Raw genomic sequence first — 23,902 nt, 5'->3', positions numbered from 1 at the left:
CTTTTTACAAGAGGGTAAAGTGTAAGTAGCAAATTAAGAACTAGCACCATTTGTATTCTTTAATTCAGTGATTACTGAAAACCTGCTATGTGCAGGAAGCATGTGAAGCAGTGTAGATACAAAGATTAAAATAGTGCCTGTTCTCAAAGGTGCCTGGCTGCAGCAGCCCTGCTGGTGCACAGTTACAGTGCAGCCTTTTGGTGGCCACTGTGCTTGCTATGGGCTGACTTCCTGGAGGAGCTAGGTCTGGGCTGGGTTGGGGAGGGAGGCAGAAAGAAGGTCTTTCCGGGCAGAGGAAGATGTGCAGAGGCCCCAGTGAGGGAGAAAAGTGGGCGTGGCCAGGAAGTTGGAAGAAGTTCATTGTTTTAGGGGGAGTTTGTCATAGGAGATGACACATGGTGTGTCTGGAGGCCTGGTTATTAAACATTTACCAGTGCAGCACTGAAGATGAGGTTCGGAAAGCAGATAAAAGCCAGGTCATGAAGAGTGTGTGTGTCATGCTCAGGAGGCGGAGCTTTATCCTGAATCCTGTCAGGAACCATTGAACCATTTAGGGGAGTGACACGCTCAAGTTTTATTTTTCAGAAAGATTACTCAGAAAATGGACTCAGAGGAGAAGAGTGGCAGCAAGGAGACAAATTAAGAGCCTGCTTCAGTGACTGAGGCTAGAGATGCTGAAGGTGGTGGGATAGGAGGGTGAACACATTCAAAAGATGCAAAAGCGTAGGATCGATGGGACCTGTGGCCAAATTGGATACGAGCTGAGGGGGAGAATTGAACATTTCTGGCTTGGGCAACTGCGGGGATGGCAGAGATATCTGTCAAGGTAGAGGGGACAGGAAGTTACACAGGTTTAGGGGATGGGAATTGTGAGGGGATTGTCTGAGCATGTTTTCTCTCACACTAGGCATTTATTCTCTTTGGTTGTCTTTTGTTACTCAGCTTTTCCCGTGCTCTGTTCTCTCCCCAGGAGGACTCTGGTCCTTCTGAGGTCTTGGGCCACATTAACTCACATGGGTGAGCCCCAGGGCCTTTAACTCATTACTACTCCCTGTGAGCTCACCTCCCACCCAGACCACATGAAGCCCCGAGCGCAGCCCACCAGCAGCTGCAACCAGTGGGTCTGACCGATTGAGTGTGGCAGGAACTTTAAGCCAGGACACAAGTTCACCCCAAAGATGTGTGTCTCCTTGGACGGAAGCTAAACACCCGAGCTGACCTTGCCCTCTTCTGGGAGGGAGGACAGTGGAGCAGAGGCTGTGGGTTGGTGGGGTGATGACCAGCTCCTCAGAGACCCTGCTCTCTCTCTTTGCGGAACCCCATAAATCCTCCCAAAGGGAGTCATTCCCTCAGGATCAGGAGGGCGCTCCACATTCCTAAATCAGTGAAGGCAAAGTGTGCAGAGATTTCTGAGAAAAGTAAATGTGGTGTGAGCATGATCCCTGGGTGTTACTGTGCAGCAGAGCAGGCTTTTTTTCTTTTTTCCCTCCACTGAATGGTGTTCTTTGCTCTCAAGTTAACTCATGCACTGGATTTGGTCCAAGTACATTTTGTTTCTTGATTTCCAGCCAGGCTTCTCTCAGTTGTGGTGTATTCTCTGCTGTGCTTCCCTCCTTCCCCTGTCCCCTTCTCTCTTTTTATCATCATTTAAACTTTTCCATGTGACTGAACTACACAGAGGCCAGGTCTCTGGCTTAGGTAGGGTCCCCATGTTAGAGAGGCCAGAGAGACCCTATAATTGGTGGCCCCTCACTCAGCCCTGTCCCATGCGGCAAGGTAGGTCTGCAGGCAGCTGAGGCAGAAAGCCTTTGAACTCTGCCCTCTGCCAAATGATTTCCAGATGTGTCAACTCCCGCCTCCCTCTGTTCTCTGACTGTAGCCCTGCCAACATACATCTGCCGATTTCTGGTGCACAGGAAACATGAAAGAGTGTCTTTTACAACATCTGCTCTCTTTCCCCACTTCTCCCCCTCTGTCTTCTCAGACTCTGCCCTATATTTCATCTCCCCTCTTAAACAAATTCATTAAGGAATCACTGCACAGCCCTCCTTGGCCCCCAGATGCCAGCTCGTCTGTCCAAGCCAACCCCCCCACCCCCACCCCCACCTGCCAAAGACTGTTCTTCGCTCTCTGGACAGTTGACCAGAGTGCCACTAGAATCATTAAAGAAGCACATTGGACTTGCTGAGGGAGAAAATAACTGAGTTTTCTCCACTGGGCTGATGCCAGTCGGCAAGCTGCAAGGGGAGAGTTTGGCTGTTAAGGAAGACAGAGCGGGGCCCCGAAGATGAAAACCCAGGTCTCCCTGGAGAGTTTGCCCACCGCACATCCTGGGGAAGAGGTGAGGTCTTTCGGGGCAAACCTTTTTCCCACAGACATTCAGTTTCTTGAACTATAAACAAGGCAGGCTTCTGGAAAATTGGAAGTCTTCATGTGCGGAATAAGTTCCTCACCTCTTCTGCTCTCCTGGGGGATGGCGCCCGTCAAGCTGAAAGGACAGAGGAAGACCTGCTCTCAATGTAACTCGAGGGAGGAGAGTCAGAGACCCTTTTAGCGGAACAGACCAGGAGGCTGTTACTGAGGCGCCCACTCTGACTGGGAAGGTGACTTGATCACTGTGGAAAGAGACACTTGACCTTCATTCGGCCCTTCATCTGCGTGGACCCTAAACTCCCTCCACCTTCACCCCAGGGGACACAGAATGAAACCAAATGACAAAATCCGGGAGAGGAAAACAGGGCGCCTTATGCAAGGGAGCAGAGAATTGAAGGCACCTAAGGGCTCAGGGGCCTGAGAGAGGGACAGTTGTAAGTAGGGGCTCCCCTAGCCCTGGACCTGTGTCACAGGCCGGTAGCCTCCCCTGGAAGGCAGTGCAGCATCCAGGGGTTCAGGAGAGCTGCTCCTGAATACCACCCAGAGGGAGCCTAATAGGTAGCTAATTGGTGACTTTCTGGAACCTGGGTAAGGCTGTCCTGCCGGCTAATCTGAAGGGTATGGTGGAGCCTGGGCACCATTTCCGTTCTGCTTTAATTATCCTGGTATCAGATGAAGCCCTAAGATTTGTCTGTTTTTTGTCACAGTGGCCTTCCTATTTGAAGCAAACAAACAAACAAACATACAGACAAACCAAGAATCACATTAGCCTCATACTTCAAGTAGGGCTTGTTTGAGAAAAACAAAGGGAGGAGGTAAGGCTTGTTCTGGAATTCTGCTTCCACCCATGCCTTTCCTTGCAACTCCCTCAAGGACATTGGAACACTTCTGCAGCTACGTAGCTCCTTCTCAAGAAGAGCAGAATCTGTGAAACAAGACTTTTTCAAACAAGGATGGTGGGTAAAGGGTAAACAGCCTTTCCCTTCTGCATGAGAACTTGACCTTTGGTTAACTGTCCAGCTCTGTTACTCTGGCAACCTCTTAGGTTAAAATGCAAACTGTATTTCCAAGCAACATTGCTGATCATAAAATGACCCCTGACTGGTCAATTATATCTGGGCTGGGAGGAAGCTCTAAAGAACCAGAAATTCCTGTTAAGGACACCATACTTTAGGCTCCCCTGGGTGTGGTGACTTTTGTAATGCAGTGTCCCTTGTGGGGAGTGAAAGCCATGTCTAGGGAGTTGCTACAAGAGATCTTGGCTCCTTTTGGGAGTGAGGATTTTAAGCCAGGTTAGCTCCCACATCTGCCCCGTGTGGCTCTTATCTCTTGTACCTGAGCAGAAGTTAGTGCTGCATGTCTGGGCAGGCTGATGTACTGACCTTCACTGAGGGAAACCCCTGGTGCTGCCCTTCTGGTGACCTGTGGTCCTGCCTTACATTGTTCTGAGTAGACCACTTGCGGTCTCTGGTTGTCTTGTGAGTGTGAGCGTCTAGTTGAGGCTAAGAAGTTCCTCTGATGGGTGGTATAGAGGGTATAACTGACTTCCTGTTAATATGTTATTCCCCTTAGGGGTAATTACCTTTTACAGAAGTAGACTAGTGGGTGGAGGACATACTTAGAGTGCCCGGTTTTCCTCACATCACACCTGTAGGGCACATTCTGGCTTCAGGACTTTTGGTCCCCCTCAAATGATGCCCGGGAAGAAAATGGGTGATATCTAATTTTATTTTGCATGTACCTGTCACCCAAAGCTGTTAATGATATAAAAAACACACCCACCTTCTGTGTCAACTTTCTTACTACAAAGGCTCTAATTTCAAAATTCAGGGAACCCATGAGAGGGGTTTCCATCTTCTAAGTTTACCTATCTGAATTATAAGCTCAGTTACTGGAGAGAGAACTACTGGTTTCACTATGACACCGACCAGGGCCAGAATTTCATGTATCACCCGTCCTCTGTACTTCTTCTCTAACCAGAGAAACAGTAGGAAATGACATTTATGATTTTTTTCTTAGCAGTGTAGGGTCAAAACAACCATACTGATTCCACACTAATTCTTGAATTTTATTTAAAAGGAGCCAAAAAATGTAGGCGCTATGAGGGGAAAAAACTGATGTCAGATGTTGTAGTGGGAAAATCATGGCCCTCCACCTGGGCTTCCAGGTAAGTTAGCTCATAGACCCAGAGCCCAGTGATTGAAGAGGAGGCTGGGTCTCCTTGAAGAAGAGCGTTGTAAGTCCATCACATGTGTAAACAATACACATTACCTCAGTCTTTCCCCAGAGTGACCTATGGATACTTACCAGAGTAACTGTGTACTGGTGAAAGAGAAATACAGAGTTATTCCGACCTTATTTGGCTGTGAAAAAAATCATAAATGCTATTTACTACTGTTTCTCTGGCTAGAGAAGAAAGGTGGTACAGAGGACAAGTGATAAATGAAATTCTGGCATTTGCTATAGACCAGAAATTGACACAACATTGTAAACTGACTATACTCAATAAAAAAGGCCAAAAACCCTGCCACACTATAGTGCTGCCCATCTATGGATGTATACCGCTTGGAATACTGTGACCTGTATCAGACATTATCACGGGCTCGAAGCAAAGCACTGTCATGTTGCACCTGTGTAAAGCTAATCAAGGCTTGGGGCTTTGCTATCGCAGTGGCGAGAGGAAGAGGTGGGAGTGGAGAGGATTTAAAGTAGAACACAAATGTGTCTGATATGCCTAGGCCAGGGTCAGACAGCGTCTACACTGGCCCCAGGTGATTTCTACCTCCTGGCATTGTATAAGCCCCTCCCCTTGAGTAACTTATTTCTGACCAAAGAATACGGAAGGGTTATTGCTTCTGTGACTAGGTTACCAAAAAATGTGACTTCTGTCTTGCTAGAAAATGCTCTTTTTTGTTTGGCTTTGACAAAGCAAGTTGCTATGTTGGGGAGGTCCACCTGGCAAGGAACTAAGGGTGATTGATCTCCAGCCCACAGCCAGCAAGTAACCGAAGCCTGCATTCCAGCAGCTCCAAGGAACTGAATCCTGCCATCAACCAGGTAAGCAAGCTTGGAGGCAGGTCCTCCCGTGGCTGGGCCTTCAGATGAGACCCCAGCCTTATTTGACATTTTGAACGCAGCGCTGTCAGAGGCTGTGAAGCCCAGGTTCAACTGAGCCTTGCCTGCATTCCTGACTCGTGTAATAAGGAGGTAATTGGGAGATAAAAAAGTGTATATTGTTTTAAGCTGCTAAATTTTAGGGCAGTTTGTTACTATGATGACAAACTGTCCTGGTTTGCCTGGGACTGTTCTGGTTTTAGTACTGAAGTTTTATTTTTTAGCTTTTTAAAATTTGAGGTATAATTGACATATAACCTTAATTTCATGTGTACAGCATAATGATTTGATATTTGTACACATTGCCAGATGATCACAATAAGTCTAGTTAATATCCCCCCATCACCACACATAGTTACGAGTTTTTCCTTATAATGAGAACATTTAAGATCTATTCTCCTAGCAACTTTCAAATACGCAATACCATATTATTACCTATAGTCACAGTGCTGTACTGTACATCCCCAGGACTTATATTTTTATAACTGGGAGTTTGTATCTTTTGACCCCCTTCACCCATTTCTCCCCCACTAACCCCTCCACCTCTGGCAACCACCTCTCTGTTCTCTGTATTGATGGGCTTGTTTTTTTGTTTATTTTTTAGATTCCATGTGTAAGTGAGATCATATGGTATTTGTCTTTCTCTGTCTGACTTATTTCACTTAGAAATAACATAATGCCCTTGAGGTCCATCCATATTGTTGCAGATAGCAAGATTTCATTCTTTTTTATGGTTGAATGATGTTCCATTGTGTGTGTGTGTATCACATTTTCTTTATCCATTCATCCACTGATAGACACTTGGGTTGTTTCCATGTATCTTGGCTATTATAAATAATGCTGCAGTGAACATGGGGTTACATGTATCTTTTCAAGTTAGTATTGCTTTTTTTTCAGGTAAATACCCAAAAGTGGAATTGCTTGGTCATATGGTAGTTGTATTTTTAATTTTTTGAGGACTCTCCATACTATTTTCCAGAGTGGCTGCAGCAATTTATATTCCCATCAAGAGTGCACAAGAGTTCCCTTTTTACCACATCCTCGCCAGCACTTGTCATTACTTGTCTTTTCCATAATGGCCATTCTAACAGATGTGAGGTGATATCTCATTGCGGTTTTGACTTGCATTTCCCTGATCATTCGTGACACTGAGCACTCTTTTTGTGTACCTGTTGGCCAGCTGTATGTCTTCTTTGGAAAAATGTTTGGGTCTTCTGCCCATTTAAAAAATTGGATTGTTTGGGGTTTTTTTTTTTTTTTGCTATTGAGTTGTGTGAATTCTTTATACATTTTGAATATTGACCCTTTCTCAGATATATGATTTGCAAATACTTTCTCCCGTTTCATATGTTGTCTTTTCATTTTGTTGATGATTTTCTTTGCTGTGCAGCTTTTTAGTTTGGTATACTCCCTCTTCCTTATTTTTGCTTTTGGTGTCAGATTAAAAAAAATCACTGCCAAGCTTACCAAATAAATATGTTTTCTAAATTTTAGGGCAGTTTATTATTAGGATGACTAAGAGCCTGAATTTGCCTGGGACTGTTGTAGTTTCAGCACTGAAAGTTCTGAGTTTCAGTAAACCCCACAGTCCTGGACAAACCAAGACATCTGGTAACTGTATTTGTGATGAGGTAGTAGATAACTGATACACTTATGCACATGTTATTTCTCATGTATGCAGGTGTATCTTCAAGATCTATTCCTAGGTCTAAATGGTAAATTCATCTAGAATTGTGTTAGATGTTTCCAAATTTCCTTTCGTAGGGATTGTGCTATTTCATACTCCCATCTACAGTGTGAGAGTGCCTGTTTCTCCATAGTCGCCTAACAGTTTGTTCTCATTATCTGTTTATTTGATAATTAAATTAATTTAACATTTGATTATATGTGTAGGTGTTATGCTGAATCACATTAGAATAAAGAAATACATTTAAACATGAATTAACACTTATAGAATTAAGTGCATGATTTTTACTTTGTTTATTCCCACAAACTCTTTTCACTGAATTCACAAAAGGGAAACAGTGAACCTTACTGACTAGATAGTCAATCAGTCATGGGTCGCTCAACTGATGTGTGTCTGTGCATCTTGTGTATGTGTCTACATGTGTCTGTGTGTGTCTCCTCGACCGTCCTCCCCCATAACTTGATTCCATGTAAAGTGTTAACTAAACTTGCAACTTCACCTTAATCTCTTGCTCCATCATGGGCAGAGTTGGCCCGAATGGCATGTGTAGCCTCAGTACTGGATTAGTGTACCAAAGGAGTGTGTGACATGGCAGAGGGAAGAGAAGACAGTGGTTTCAGTGGGTCCTTTGTGACTGATTGCTAGCAGATTTGGCAGACTCAGATGTCTATAATGTCAGGCATTTAACTGAAGGGAACGAACATGGCTGGATTAGGAGGCTGATGAACTGGATAGCAAATGCCCTGTCTACACAGTCAGCTCCAGCAGTGGTGAGGCCATGGAGGAATGCAGGCCAGTTTTACCATCTCAGTGTTTCAAGATACACTGAAACTGCAGTTTTAGAGAAATATTTAATTGTGGCTTCTTAAGGTTAAAAAAAAAGCCCCACAAAACAACAACCCACAATTTGCAGCAAGAACATGTCTATAGGCCAGCTTTGGCCTCTGGGTTGCCAGTCTGGGGCTAGGAGAATGTGCAGAAGAAGGGGAAAATGAATCACTGTTTCCAGAACATCTATGGGCATTGTTCTTCACCTGGTCCTGGAATTAATGTATTATCAACCTGATTTTCCTGATGAGGAAACTGAAGCACAGCGAGGTTAGTAACTAGTCTAAGATCCTTTAACAGAATCGTGGCAGATCCCTGCCTGTCTTTAGATGCCTTAATCTCCATTCTTTCCACCTTACAAGTCAAGGTCAGTGCTCTCCCTGGTGTGAATGATTTTTCAGTTGTCCTCAGATGATGTTCCCGAGCTGAAAATAAAGTGCAATCGAAGTGACTCCCCATTCCTCTTAACTTTGTTGCCCAGTGGCGTAAGCCAGACAAGACACATGTATGGTTACAATTGTTTGGGAAGTGTCCTTGGGGTGGTTCTGTGGGGCTTCACCTTAGTGTGTTCAGTGGTTTCCTTTCAAATGGGAAGTGCATGCAACAAGAATTTTTTAGTTTTCATGTCCCTTGAACTGGTTTAAACCTCCCTTTTAAGAAGTATTATGAGGGTGAAGGGAATTCAGACGAGGGTAAAATTCGATTAGGAGCCCAGTGTAGACGAACTGTTCTGCTTTATGTCCTGTACCTGGCAGTGCTTGTGATCTTGTTTACTGTGCCTTCTGTTTATAGTCCTTGCCTTCCCCAAATTGCTCCCCCAGGACAGCCTGTGAGGTGGTGTGAATGGAGGATTTGTAAAGAGGTGTGAATGGGGCTCTTGTAAACAGAAATGAGGCTCAGAAGGTTCAGGCCTGGGGGCAGTCAGTCCCACTGGCTGCAGGTCCTCTTATATTTTATAACCTGAGGAGGCTCTTTTATTCTTATTTTTATCACTTTTTCTAACTATTGTTTTATAAGTCTGCTTTTAGTCACTTCACTCAGCAGTTCTCCCTGCTCATTCCCCTCACTTGGGAGTTCTTTTTTCTTTTTTCAGATTTTGCATCTGTATACCTGTTTTGTAGATTTAATTGTGTTTTTAATGATCAAGAGAAAATTGTCTGAAGTGTTTAGGATCCAAGTAAGTCAGCCTCTACAATGCAAAATTACACAGTTTAGTAAGGAAGTGTTTTGATGCTCTTTGAGTACATTGAGTACTAATATAAGAGCATGGGGGAATAGTACTTTGGCCACTACGGTACTTTTTTTTTTTCTGATTTAGAGCAAGTAACAGGGCTGGGTACTCTTTTCAGGCAGTTTTGGGGACATAGAGTGATGTGGCCTATAACTAACTTGTACCTTTCTATTCATTTTCAGTCTAACTGAAAAGAAAAAAAAGTAAAGATTAGCAGATGAAAATAATACAAACCTATGAGAGCAACACATTTGTTCTCAAGAAAGCTAAAACGGGGGACGGGGAAGTTAAGCTATCTACAACTTTTCATTTTTAACTTTCTTTCTAGTTTTTGGTATCGTTTTATAAAGTTAATTAGATCATTAAATCAGTTAGGAATTGCTTTTGACTTCTAATAATAGACTCAGAAGAACAGTGGCTTTGACAAAATAAGGCCCTTTTATACTTCCTTTCATGTAGAACAGAAGCAAGCAGTCCAGAACTAGTACAGCAGCTCCATGGTCCTTAGGAACCCAGGCTCCCTCTGTATTTTTTGCTGCTCTATCTTTAGTGCATGAATTCTATGTTCAAGGTCACCTTGTTCTTGAGAGATGGTTGCTGGAGTTCCAGTCATCACTTCTGCCTTGCGAACATTAGGAAGAAGGAAAGGAGGTGAGTTAAGGCATTTGCATTCCAATTGAATCAACTTCTTTTGAAGACCTTTGCCTGCAACTTTCCCCAGTAATTTCTGCTTAAATTTCATTGGCCACCTGTATCTATAAGTGATGTTTGGAAATGTGGTTTGTCAGCTGGGCCCACTGCAGTGTCTAACTGTGTAGGTGTTTCTTCCTAAGGAAGAAGGGAGAATGGCTATTGAGTGGGCACGTAGCAGCCTCTACTGCAGTTGCTGTGGTTCTGCCTCTCCCTCTGGGCAGGTGTGATGGTGAAGGGGTAGGGAAACAATCCAAGCAACAGGCTACCTTGGTCAGTACAGTCCAAGAAAAATTCACACAGGGCCTGCTTCTTGCGGCCAAATTCGGCATGAGTACCGATGTCCTTATATTATCATATCATAGAATGTGTTGTATTCATCACCTATGGTTTCTATAACAAATTACCTGCAAACTTGGTGTCTTAAAGCGACAGAAGTTTGTCTTCTTATAATTCTGGAGGCCAGAGTACAAGATCAGTTTCTTGGAGCTGAAATCAAGGTAACAGGGCTGTACTCCTTCTGGGGACTCTAAGGGAGAGCCCCTTCTTTGCCTCTTCCAGCTTCTGGTGGCGGCCAGCAGTTTTGAACTTGTGGCCACATCACTCCAGTTTCTACCTCCATCTTCACGTGGCCTTCCCCTTTGTGTGTCTCACAATTCCCTCCTTATAAAGGTACATGTAATTGTGCTTAGACAGACCCAGATAATCTAGGGTGAGTTCCTTCTCTCAAGATCCTTAACTTAATCATGCCTTCTGCCATGCCGCATAAGGTAATATTCATGCTTTTACCATATCAGGTAACATTCATAGATTCTGAAGATTAGGATGTAGACCTATCTTTTGGGGTCGCCATTCAGCCCACTATACATGGGGAATAGTTTATATCCTAAATTGCCTTCACTGGCATCTGTATAAATATTTTTCTTATTGATAACCCAGTTAAGGAGAATTGGTTTTCTTCTAGATATATGAAAACTTATTATATAAATATGATCAAAATTATACAAAGAGCCAGATATTTACCTTCCTGTCTTATAGACATCAAAAATTATTAAACTGACTTGTTACTTAACATGGCTTTATATTTTTGCCTCCTTTTTATTTGTTTATGTTGTTTTTTTCTCACTTTCTTAAAAAGTAAGGTTAACTGAGGTATCTTTTACATACACTAAAATTCACTCATTTTAGGTGTATAATTCTATAAGTTTTGAAAAACATATAGATATGTAACCCCACCAAAGTCAAGTTATAGAATATTTCCATAACCCACCCCCAAAATTCCATTATGCCCCTTCATAATTAATCTTGTCCCTCCACCATACTTCCTAGAAACCACTGATCTTATTTGACTCCTATAGATTTTTTTTCTTTTCAACAATGTCTTAAAAATGGAATCATACAGTATTTAGCCTCTTGTCTCTCACTTCTGTCACTTAAAATACTACTTTTGAGATTCATGCCTGTTGTTGCTTGTATAAGTAGTTTGTTCCTTTTTACTGCTGAATAGTATTTCAATATATAGACATACCACAATTTTATCTAACTCCCAGTTGATATTCACTTGGTTTGTTTCTGGTTTTTGACAATTATGACTAAAGATGCTATAATTTTATAGTTTTTAAAAATGTGAACATATATCTTAATTTCCTTTGGATAGATACCTAGGGTTTTGCTGAGTTGTATGGGAAATGCATGTTTAACTTTCTACAAAATTGCTGAAGAGTTTTCCAAATTGGATATACCACTTTTTATGCCCACTGGTGCTCCTGGTGGTCTGCATCCTCACCAGCCCTTGGTAATGCCAGTTTTTGTTTGTTTACATTTTAATAGGTGTGTTGTGGTATCTCAGTCAGATTTTAATGCACATTTCCCTAATGACTGATGGTTTTGAAAGTCTTTTTATGTGCTTATTTACCATCCTTATCTATTTGATGAAGTGTCTCTTCCAATTTTTTCCCAAGTTTTAATTAAAGTTATTTATTTTCTTATTATTAAGTTGGAAGAGTTCATTATGTATTGTGAATACCAGTCCACTGTCCAATATGCATCTTGTGCATATTTTCTCACAGTTTGTGGCTTTCTATTTTCACAACTGTCTTTTATGCTTTAGAAACTTAATTTTAATAAATTCCAGCTTATCGATTTTTTTCTTTTGTGGTTCCTGCTTTATTTGTCCTATTAAAGATATCTTTGTCTAACTCAGTGTTTCAAAGGCTTTTTCTGAAGTCTGAGTTTCTCAAAGACTTTTTCTTCTAAAGATTCAGGCTTGAGATTTTACACTTAGGTCTGTGATCTATTCAGAGTCAATTTTTGGATGTGGTATGAGGTATAGAGTGAGGTTCATGTTTTTTGCATATGGATGTCCAAATTTTCCATCATCATTTGTTGAAAATCCTTTCTCCTTATACCTATGGCACCTTGGCACCTATGTCAAAAATCAGTTGACCATATATGTATGGGTATATTTCTGGACTCTATTCTGTTCCCTTGTGTGTGTGATCTTTTCCTCAGTACCATACCATCTTGATCATTGTGGCTTTATTTTGAAAGTCTTGAAATTTTAATGTGACAGTTTTTACTGTGAAATAATAGGAAAAAAATGTATATTGCTCTCTGTCCCCAGATACTGGCATAGGGCTCCTAAAACCCTTGTAATTTCATAAGTGATAAGAGCACCAGAAACAGTTCTTGTTCTAATTAATATTTGGTCTTTGACTCTGGTTCCTGACACATGGCTCCTGAAGCCTGATGATTTCCTGAGTGATAAGAGTGTCTTTTGTTCTAATGAAGTGATGCTGGGTGAGCTTTTGGATGGCTTCTGTATAGGGGCTGGTCACCAGAAAGACCAAGCCATGATTAGAAGCTTGAAATTTTCAGTCCCACTCCCACTTTCCAGAGAGTGGAAAGAGGCTGGAAATGGAGTTAACGATTGATCAGGCCTATGTGAAGAAGCCTCCATGGAAATCTCTGCGAGCTTCCAATTTGGTTGTACGTGGAGGTGCTGAGAAAGTAACACACCCAGAAAGGGGATGGGAGCTCTCTGCCCCTTCCCACATACCTCACTCTTTGTATATCTTCCATCTGGATGCTCATCTATATCATTCATCATATTTTATAATAGACTAGTAAACGCATTTCTCTGAGTTTTGTTAGCTATTTAAGCAAATTACTGAACCTAGGGAATAGTTTGGTGGAGCTCTGACTTTTAGCTAGTTGTTTAGAAGTACAGGGGACAATCTGGGACTTGTAATTAGCATCTGAACAGGGTGGGAGGTACAGTCTTGTGGGACTGAGCCCTCAACATGTGGAATCTGATGCTTTCTCCAGGTAGATAGTGGCAGAATTGAGTTGAACTATAGGACCCCCAGCTGTTGCAAAGGATTGCTTGGTGTGAGCAAAAACCCACAGGTGTGCTGTCAGGAGTGTTATGAGTGTTGTAGTTGTGTGAGAGTAAAGGAGACATGTAAGAAGGGACTTGAGGTTTTCTAAATATCCACCTTTTTATTTTTCAAAAGTATTTTGGGTGTTTTGCTTTTCTATATAGTTCTACGTTTTGGTTTTTTTGGACGGGGGAAGTAATGAGGCCTATTTATTTATTTTATTAGGTTTTTTTTTTTTAATGGAGGTACTGGGGATTGAACCCAGGACCTTGTGCATGCTAACTAAGCATACACTCTACCACTGAGCTTTACCCTCCCTGCTATATACTTTTGGAAGCATCTTGTCATTTTCTTCAAAAAAGCCTTGTGGGATTTCCATTGGATTAGCAATGAAATTATAGATTAACTTGGAGAGAATTGGCTTCTTAACAGTATTGAGTCTTCCAATTTCTGAACATATTTTAGATCTCCATTTATTTAGATCTTGTAAATCTGCTTAAAATTTAAATTTATGGTTGTTCATTTTTTGTATATAGAAATTATAATTTTAAAAAATTAGCCTTGTATCCTGATATCTTGCTAAATTCATTGATTAATTCTAGTAGCCTTTAAAAAAATTCTTCAGGATTTTCTACGTAGATACATATTTTCTGAATGTAGAGGCAATTTAGTTTCTTCTGTTTCAATCTGAATGCCTTTTTATTTCTTTTGTTGCCTTAGTGTGCTGCCTAGGACCTCTAGGAAGACAGTAAGGACTGGTAAGAGTGGACATTCTTGCTTTGTTCTCAACCTTCGCGGAAAAGCGTTCATTCTTTCAACATTAAGTGTGTTATTAGCTGTAGGTTTTCCATAGATACCCTTTATCACTATGAAGAAGTTCCTTTCAATTCTTAGTTTGCAAAGAGTTTTTATTATGAATGGATGTTGAATATTTCTGTTTCTGTAGCTCTTGAGATGATGATGTGGTTTTTTCTACTTACTTGGCTGATAGGATTGATTGTCAAATGCTGAACCAACTTATCATTCCTGGGATACGAAGACCTTGTTTCAGCAACATGACCACATCAACCAGGCATTCAGTTCTGTTTTTTTTAATGTTATTTTTTATTGAAATGTAATTGATTTACAATGTAATTTTCCAGTGTACAGCAAAGCGATCCAGTTATACATATACATACATATATATACATATATATTTTTTCAGATTCTTTTCCATTATATGTTATTACAATAAATTGAATATAGTTCCTTGTGCTATACAGTAGGTCCTTGTTGTTTATCTATTTTATGTATAGTAATGTGTATCTTTTAATCCCAAACTCTTAATTTATCCCTCCTCTGTCCTTTTCCCTTTGGTAACCATTGTTCGTTTTCTATGTCCGTGAGTCTGCTTTTGGATTGTAAATAAAATTTGTATCATTTTTTTTAGATTCCACATATAAGTGATGTCATATGCTATATGATATATATATGTGTATATATATCCCACATCTTCTTATCCAGTCATTTGTCGATGGACATTAGACATTTAGCTTGTTTCCATGTCTTGGCTATTGTAAATAGTGCTGCTATGAACATTGGTGTGCATGTGTCTTTTAGGATTATAGTTTTCTTTGGGTATATGCCCAGTAGTAGGATTGCTGGATCATGTGGTAAGTCTGTTTTTAGTTTTTTAGGAACCTTTATACTGTCCTCCATAGTGGCTGCATCACTTTACATTTTCACCAACAGTGTAGAAGGGTTCCTTTTTCTCCACACTATCTCCAGCATTTATTATTTGTAGACTTTTGAATCATGGCCATTCTGACTGGTGTGAGGTGATACCTCTTTGTAGTTTTGATTTGCGCTTCTCTTATAATTAACGATATTAAGCATCTTTTCATGTGCCTGTTGGCCATCTGCATGTCTTCTTTGGAGAATGTCTATTTAGGTCTTCTGCCCACTTTTAAATTGGTTTGTTTGTTTGTCTGTTTTGATATTAAGCTGTATGAACTGTTTGTATATTTTGGAAATTAGTCCCTTGTCTGTCATGTCATTTGCGATTATTTTCTCCCATGCCATAGGTTGTCTTTTGTTTTGTTTATGGTTTCCTTTGCTGTGCAAAAGCTTATAAGCTTAATTAGGTCCCATTTGTTTATTTTTCCTTTTATTTCCACTACTCTAGGAGCTGGTTCAAAAAAATATTGCTGCAATTTACATTGAAGAGTGTTCTGCCTGTGTTTTCCTCTAGGAGTTTTATAGTATCTGGTCTTACATTTAGGTCTTTAATCCATTTTGAGTTTATTTTTGTATATGGTGTTAAGGAATGTTTTATTTTCATTCTTTTACATGTAGCTGTCCAGTTTTCCTAGCACCACTTATTGAAGAGACTGTTTTTTCTCCATCATGTATTCTTGCCTCCTTTGTCATAGATTAATTGACCATAAGTGCATGGGTTTATTTCTGGACTTTCTGTCCTGTTTCATTTACGTATGTGTCTGTTTTTGTGCCAGTTCCCTACTGTATTGATTACTGTAGCTTTGGAGTATAGTGTGAAGTCAGGGAGTATGATTCCTCCAGCTGTATTCTTCTTTCTCAAGATTATTTTGGCTATTTGAGGTCTTCTGTGTTTCTATTACAAGTTCAAAATTTTTTGTTCCAGGTCTGTGAAAAATATCGTTGGTAATTTGATAGGGATTGCATTGACTCTGTATATTGCCTCGAGTACTGTGGCCATTTTAACAACATTGATTCTTCCAGTCCAGAACATGGTATATCTTTCTGTCTGTTTATGTTGTCTTCAATTTCTTTCATCAGTGTCTTTTAGTTTTTGGAGTACAAGTCCTTTGCCTCCTTAGGTAGGTTTATTCCTAGGTATTTTATTCTTTGTGATGCACTAGTAAATGGGATTGTTTCCTTAATTTCTTTTTCTGATATTTTGTTGTTAGTGTATAGAAATGCAAATGATTTCTGTATATTAATTTTATGTTCTGCAACTTTACTGGATTAATTGATAAGCTCTAGTAGTTTTCTGATAGTTCTATTCTTATCTTTGCTAATTACACAGGTAATAAAGAGCAGTTCCTTTAATTGATCACTTTATTAATCAGTGAGTGTTTAAGAGTCTCAGCTCTGCCATTTACTATTTATTTGTATGACTTTTGGCATTGAGCCCCTTTCTCTATAGTTGCAAGGTGGGAATTTTAGTACTTTCAGTAAAATGAGTCTGGTCATAATTGAATCATTGATTTCACTTCAAGGTACTTTTAATGATTAAATGAAACAAGAAAGGTAAAAATATTTTGTAAACCATAAAGTAGCATCCAAGAATATTGAGCTCTGTTGCATGGCCAGTAATCTAGGTCCTTGAGGGAGAAGGAATGTAAGTAATATATGGAACATAATTCTTGTAACAGAGGAACTTTACAAATTGGTGCTATTCTGCATGTGGTGTCATTACAGCAACTGTGTGTCTAGGATTTCCTGGAACTCCTCTCTCCCTTTGCAAATGTTGTGTGTCAGACATTGTGTCTTAATTTTTGGTTCAAAAATGTATTAATCACAGACATAGAGCCTGTAATTTAGTTTTGAAAGATGCAAAAGTCTAGTTGTATGAATGTACTTTGGCTTTGGTGAGCCTGAAACATAGGGGTGTATGTGTGTGTGTGTGTGTGTAATACATGTTTACACATGTATTTTTAATTGGTAAAATGTTTTCTCTCCTTTCAGGAATGGTATTCACATGATTTCATTTTTCTTTCATATGATATAAAGTTGATTTTGAATCAGCTAAACACAAAGGAATGCCTTGTCTGAAATGTTTTCTTTCTTCCTTCTTTCTAAAAAATTTTTCACTTTCCAGAAACTTGATTCAGCCAAGTGAGAATCTTTAGTCTTAGCCAAAGGTTTGTTCCCAAATTGATACAATCCTATAGTCTAATTCTGAAAGAAATAATTCTTGCTGAAGATAAAGATTCTAGAAAAGAAAGCATTTTCATAAAGAAAACATGAAAATGTTGTTTCTGCAATACTAATGTGTTAGGCAGCAAGTCCAACCCATCAAAGTCACCCGGGCAAGGATACTGAAAGAGAAAGAGAGACACTTCTCAGTGGTGACTCCTTCAGCTGAGGTCCTGTGCTTGCTCTGAGGCAGAACCACAGGCTTAATTGATTTTCATAGGGACTGTGTGTGTGCCATGTCTTCTCAGACATAAGATTTTAAAGCAGTGAATCATTAAAAATAAACTACTTGTGTGCCAACTTCTTCCCGGTCATTTCTGGGGTAAACAACAAGCAGAAACTTCCTAAGTTGTGTTTCCAAGGCCTGTTGATCTGTCTGTATCCTGCATAAACATAAAACCAAACACAAGAACTTGTAGTCTCAGGGACTCCCACCAGGATTCTCAGGCCTCCCTGGGTGAAGATTCTGGAAATTCGATGGGGAGGCTGAAAGAAATCGGGCTCGCACTCTTCTCTATTCTTGCCCACCCCTCCCCTTCTTCTATCCTCTTCTACCATTGAGGGGTCCTCTGCATCCTTCCCTAGGGAACCTGTGGGTCCCTGGATGGGCTAGTGTTGAAGGCCAGACACCCCCTACCCCACCATGCAAACCTGTACTCTCCTCTGACTCTTCCCAAAGGCCAGGTGGGAGTGGTGAGACCCAGATCATCTAAATACTGAAAAAAAAGTTTTCTTACTTGATTCACTGAGTAGATAAGGAGTGTGCAAACTGACAAAAAGTGCCCTGGTCAGGCCTAATCATTCCTGCTCAGGTGCTGGAAGTTGGGAGAACAGAGAAAAGCTTGTGTTGAATCTGGATCTGGTGGGGTGACCCCTCCATCATTGCCAGGCCTGGATTCTACCACCTAGATATACTTTCGGGTACACATGTTATCAATGAAAGAAATGAGACCATAGTGCCCCTGCCCACCTCCCAAAGGCCCTTGGCTGCTGAGATTCTCCCCTGAGGTGTCGGGGGAGGGTGGAAGAACCTCCTGGAGGCTTTGTAGACTACACATTCTCAGAGCTTTTCTGCTGTGGTCCCCTACTAACTCCCTCATTGAAAATCATGGCCTGAGTGATTATATAGAAATGGCCATAGTTTATATAGAAAAGTGACACATCCCTTAGGTGGGGTTAGGGGTGGGGATGGAAAAAAATTGAGAACAACTGTGCTGGTGGACTTTATACTTTTGTGAGCCTGTGATCTTATCCTGATTTGCACAGCTAGACTAGCCTATCCTCTGGGTGAGTCAGGTTCGACCAGAGAAGCAGAACCGGGGGAAGACAGCTATTACAAGGAATCGGCCTACATGATGGTAGGAGCTGAAATCGTTGGGCAGGTTGATCTAGGAGGGAAGATCAAGAGCAGGTGGGGACCCCAAAGTCATGGGCTGAAGCTGTGACAGGCAGGCAGGAATGGAATTTCCAGTGAGGGGGAGAACACTTGAACACCCAGATGCCATTGGGGTGCGGCTCAGGGAATGCCCACGCCCCCTTTAAAGCGCATCCACTGGTGAAGTCAAGCCTACCAAGATAATTTATTTAAAGTTGATTAAGGACTTTAATTAGATCCACAAAATCCCTTCATAGCAGAGCTTAGATTAATGGATTCTTTAAAAATTGAATCTAGGACTTTGTGTGCACCAAGCATGCACTCTACCTCTGAACTGTACCCTCACCCTCTAGATTAGTGTTTGACTGCATAACTGGGAAAAGGTGTGCATTTGCTGCGAAATGGCTGCTCCTTTCCCTTCTGTCCTTGTAGTTGAGCCTCGCCAATTTGACATGTCAAAAGCCATCACTCATTGCTTCCCTCCCCTCCTTCCTTCCTAAAGAGTTCCAAAACTTTTTTATTTGGGACTTGGAATTCAGGCATTTCCAAGGCGCAGATTGGATTTTTAGAACACTTTTTGTTGGAAAAATTCATGCCGTAAGCTAGAACTCTGTCAGCCTGTGTCCTCTGTGTCAGAGTGCTTCTTTGGCATTTTCCCTCTATCTCAAGATGCCTGTTCATCTTTAGACTCAAGGCACTGGCTGCCCTGTATGCTACCCGACCCTGAAATCATTCCAGGCTGGGCTGTCAAGTCCAGGAGCATGGCAGGAAAAGATTGGTGCTACTGGAGAACCAACCAGCAAGCACTCAGAGGAATGACTTTAATATCGAAATCTCTCCACTCGCCAAATCTGTGCATATAAAGCAGCCACAACAAATGGGGCTGTAAACAATGCCAATTGTGCTGACTTCACAGCACACAGAGGCAGCAGCTTTTTAAATTCATTTCAACAAAGGGATGAATCAAACTTGTTGGCAAACAATCCCACATTATCTTCCCTCTCTCTCTCCCAAGTGGGACAACATTCTCTGGGCTCCAGGAAGCACTAAATGCTTGGGTGCAAAGCTCGGTGGGACAGTCAATGGGTAAATGCCAGCTACCCCAAAGTTCGGAATTGCTTGACTCTCAATCTGAATATGTAAGAACGAGACAGAATTAAAACCTTCCATCCAAGTAATTTTCATCTTGGGGAAGTCCTTTTATCAACAAGCAAGTCCAGAGTTCTGCCCCTGGGTGTGTATGGAATGTCTGACAGATTATACAGCCCAGTGCCCCAAACTGGGAGCCCATTTGCCTCTTTTTCTCTCCTCAGTGTTTAGCTGATGTGATTACATGTTTGTGTGATTACAGTCTGTTATTTGCCATAAGATAATAGGGGGGCCCAAGCAACTTGAGTGCAGGAGCTGAAAACGCACAGATCATTTACTTTAATGGCTGCACAGCCTTGGAAATGATCAGAGGGTTCAGAATCCTGTGACAGAGTAGCTGATCTTGGGCCTCAGCATCCAAGAGCACCTTGACCTCTGAGTTCTCCTCCTTGGTAAAGGTGTGTCTTCAATGGGGAAAAGAAGCTTCTTTCCTCCTAATGCTGGCAGAAGCACCCAAAATGCTCCCTGTTCTTCCCACTTTCCCTCTGTGATATTAGAGAGAGATGGGCAATTTTTCTTTAAAGGACCAGAGAGTAAATACCTTAGACTTCGTGGCCTGTAAGGTTTCTGTTGCAACTACTCAACTCTGCTGTTGCAGCATGAAACTCAGCTACAGACAGTATGTAAATGACCAGGGGGGACCGTGTTCCAATCAAACTTTATTTATGGACACTGGAACACTTGAGTTTCATGTAGTTTTTATATGTAAAATATTCTTTATTTAAAAATGTAAAAACCATTCTTGGCTTATAGGCCGTCCTAAATTAAAGAGACAGCAGAGCGTGGATTTGGCCCAGGGCTGTAGATATGGAACCTTGTCTTAGAGCATCTTCAGATGCCACATAGAATTTGGAAGAAGAGACAGCTTTGGTGCTCCTTCTAGCCTAAAGTGTCTGGCCTTTGGTCAGAAGCCCTCAACCTGGCCTTCAGTACCTCAACCTTGGTTTTCTCATCAGCTCTCCGGAGTCACCCTTAATTCCCTCCCAACCCGATGTAGGAATGAACTAATGATGGAAAAGTCCTCAAAGAACCATGAATTCCAGTTCAAACATCCTCTTTATTTCAAGCTCCATTTTTTCTTATACTTATTGTATATTCCTCCTTGGCCACCTGTACCAAGAGACTTGGTTCTGAGGATGGTAGTCGTTTCCGTGAGATAACCTTGTCACTTAGATTTTGAAGTGTGAAAAGTCACTGTGTGTCAACATGCTGACGGGCCATTGGAGGCTCTGCAGGTCTGTTTCATCCAGGTTGAGTGCCCAGCGGAGCCCACTTAAAAGCTTTGTCTTGTCCATTTTGCTGCATAGAAGGAAACCTTTTCTCAGATGTCTTTTCATTTTTACTGTGATATATTGCTTTTATGATGCTTTAAATGAAAGAAGTATTTTTGAACATCTCTGTGTCAGACCTGACTCTATCTTGAAAACATAATAAGCTCTTTGGATAACTTTCCTTGTGAGGATTTAACCACAACTTGTAATTTCTGTTTTCTTTTGATCTGAACAAACTTTGCCATACTTTTAATTTTGTTACTTCTCCTCTGAGGATTTCAGACCCCCACGACCTCAAATAAAAAGTCAATACATAGGATAAGAAGAGTGACAGTAGGTCACAATGGGTCCCTTTTGCCTTTGTCTGCATTGATTCTGTCCTTACAAAAGAGCTGGGAGATAAGCTTAGGACATTTTGTCATCCTTTTGGCAGAGAATAGGACTGCACCAGCACTGGGCCCTCCCAGATTTTCTTTGGCAAAGGAAGAAAGAAGGCAATAGTTATATCCTTTTTAATTCCCTGAAGCTTGGAAAGGATTTCGAAGTACAGTTTAGAGTAAATTAGATTGAAAAGCATAGATAGTGTCATTCTTCCCTCAGATGACACATGGCCTCTGAAATGCTCAAAAGTTTTATCAGCCACGTGCAAAACTTCAGCAGGCAACCACGCCCTTGTCTCTCAGTCTGTCCAGTTTACACACGAAGCAGGGTCCAAGGCCCAGCAGAGCCGCCTGAGGGCCAGGGAGTGGTCAGCAGCCCCAAAGAAATTCTCTCCCTGAGCTGTTCTTGCGGTTAATGGTTGTTACCTGTTCAGGGCCGTTCTCAACACAAAGCAAGTGACTTTTCTGGGCTCCACTCACAGGTGGAGCCCTCCATCTGGGCTAGGAAGCACTATGCTGGAGTGCAACACAATTTTTCCCAGCCCACAGGGAGGGAGTATCATTGGGGTTTGGGATGTCATAGCATTAACTACGAATTTGTTCTTCAGTTTCATTTTCACCTGCAAATGGGGCATGATGCCTCCTGCAGCATTAACCTTGCCACAGAGGAACTCAGTGGCACAGGATGGCAGCTGTAGGCCGGCACCCCTGTTCTCTCACATCACCTGCTGTCTCTACCTGCAGGAGGCTGTCATTATGCTTTTACGTCTGCCCACTCTCTCCCCAACACAAGCATACGCACCCATGCACACACACGCGCACCCTCACATGCAATTTCATAATTTCCCATACAAGACCAAGAGCAAGGCATACAGCTTCCTCACAAACTACACAAAGCACGACCGCATCTAGATGTGCAGGTGGCAGGAAAGGCATCCTTCAGTGCTCAGAAGATTGAGTGCACCCTCAGTCCTTCAGCCCCAGGCAGGCCTGTTCCTGTGCCTGCTGGACAGATTAATTGTTGTAAGGGTAGTTTGCCTTTCTGTTCCCTATCCCACCTCCCATCTAGGAACAGAATGATTGGTTCCATGTAAGATGTGAAAAGCATTCACTTTTTACATCAGCTATGAGTCGAGTGATAACCATATGCCAGGCACAAAGCTACAAGGAAAGGATGGAGTGATGAGAAAAAAAATATGTTACTAACTAGGTATGTCACTAACTAGGCTTGTCACTAATTAGCTGTGTGACCTTGGGCAAGTCACTGAACTTCTCTGGGACTGGACTGCATTTCTAGTATTGACTCTTTCTCTGATAGGCTAAGAAGTCAACAGAAATGGGGGAGGAGGAGGGATGGACAGCTTAGCTGTCAGGGGCAGAAATGGCTCCTCAGGGGGTTTTCTGCTTGGTGACAGTACTGTCCAGAGGGAAGAATAAGAAAACAGTAACTAAGATAGCAGCTACCTGAACGCAAGGAGGAAACAGCCCACTGTTAGGGCAGATCACTAGAAGTCAAAGTCCCCTTCAAAAAGGGATTATCGCTTCTTTCAAAATAAGGAGCTCTCCTGCTACGTGGATCATTTGAGGAAGTTCCCTTTGACTTGTTGCCTTGGTCTTGTGTCCCTTCATTGAACAGACCGAGGGATCTAAGTCCCTTTCAGTAAGTGGGTGCCTGTTGAGTTTGGGGAGATGAAGAATGTAAGTGGAGTAGAGGAGGAAAAGCGAAGGTCTTGAAGTCACTAAAAGCAGCTTGTATCACACTCTTTGATGTCTTGGTGTGTCTCTGTTTCCTCATTTTTAAAAAAGGAGCTGATAGAATTCTTCATGTTTGGGTAATGATTTATCCTTTTCAAAGCAGCCTCATATGTTTGCTGATTTCATTTCAGCAGGAAGGTAGATAGAAAGGAAGGCAGGTATTAATTTGCCCAAATCCTTTGATGTGAACTGTTCTGTGAACAAACCATCTATGAGAGCCTTTTGGACTAGGATCCTAGTCTATGTAAGGTGTCTTTTGAATTGATGTTTTAGGAGACCTTCAACCTTGAGGTCCTTCAAATTTAGAGCAGTTACAAAGGTGGTTGTTATAAACGTCATTGGTCATACTCAACACAAGCTTCCAGTTCTACATAAAGCATGAACTGGACCTACCTCTAGGGAGCGGGTCACTCTATTTCTCATTACTGGCACAATCAGCTCTTGAAGGCATTAAACATTACTGAGGCAGGCCTGGGGGGTTCTAGGTAAATTGAGCTAGTATTTCCCAGGTGCTTGGCTTTATAGATAAAGTACCTAGTGAGTAAGTGTTTGATTCTTCCATCTACTTGTCTCTAACCCTTCAGAATGAACATGAGAATGAAAAAGCAATTTTTTTTATTCATCTCAGTAGAGTTTTGAAGGCTTCTTGCTGTATTGTGCATTGAAAGGCTTCATTGGTGATGCAAGCACTTCAGAAGGCAAGGAGTGACTCATGCAAGGTCCAAAAATA

General features: G+C 41.6%; 1 long non-coding RNA gene across 2 annotated transcripts in view; it reads left to right on the top strand.

Annotated features, from left to right (window-relative positions):
- LOC116279318 (uncharacterized) overlaps window positions 1-5,424 on the top strand; it is a 76,101-nt gene extending 70,677 nt beyond the window's left edge. For both annotated transcript variants that reach the window (XR_012071400.1, XR_012071399.1), the window contains exon 10: window positions 5,361-5,424. This is a non-coding gene — a long non-coding RNA (uncharacterized lncRNA). The remainder of the gene's footprint in view (window positions 1-5,360) is intronic.
- The last annotated feature ends 18,478 nt before the right edge of the window (window positions 5,425-23,902 follow it).

The sequence above is a fragment of the Vicugna pacos genome, chromosome 3, assembly GCF_048564905.1.
Source record: "Vicugna pacos chromosome 3, VicPac4, whole genome shotgun sequence".
Lineage (NCBI taxonomy): Eukaryota > Metazoa > Chordata > Mammalia > Artiodactyla > Camelidae > Vicugna > Vicugna pacos.
This window is presented reverse-complemented; position numbering and strand designations above follow the sequence as displayed.